Source organism: Galeopterus variegatus, unplaced genomic scaffold (genome assembly GCF_000696425.1).
Source record: "Galeopterus variegatus unplaced genomic scaffold, G_variegatus-3.0.2 Scaffold1442, whole genome shotgun sequence".
NCBI lineage: Eukaryota > Metazoa > Chordata > Mammalia > Dermoptera > Cynocephalidae > Galeopterus > Galeopterus variegatus.
Window position 1 is genome coordinate 8,206 of NW_007727553.1, and position 278 is coordinate 8,483.

Sequence of the window (278 nt, forward strand, 5' to 3'; positions counted from 1 at the left end):
TGATCTCAGCAGACGGAATGCCCTGGCTGCTGGGTAGAGGAGAGTGAGGGTGAAGGGTTAGGGTGGAGACACAAGGAGCCCAGTGAGTGCTGTTGGGGCTCAATGGCAGGGTTTGGGACTAGAGAAGGGGGCCGTCCTACACTGAGTGGCCTGGACGGCCTGTGTGCAGAGAGGAAGCAGAGCGCTGTGCCAGCATGTGGGTGAAGACACTTCTGGAGGGAACACACGGGCGATGCAAAGGCCCTGGGGCGGCCCTGCAGGCCGAGAGGGAGCTGGAG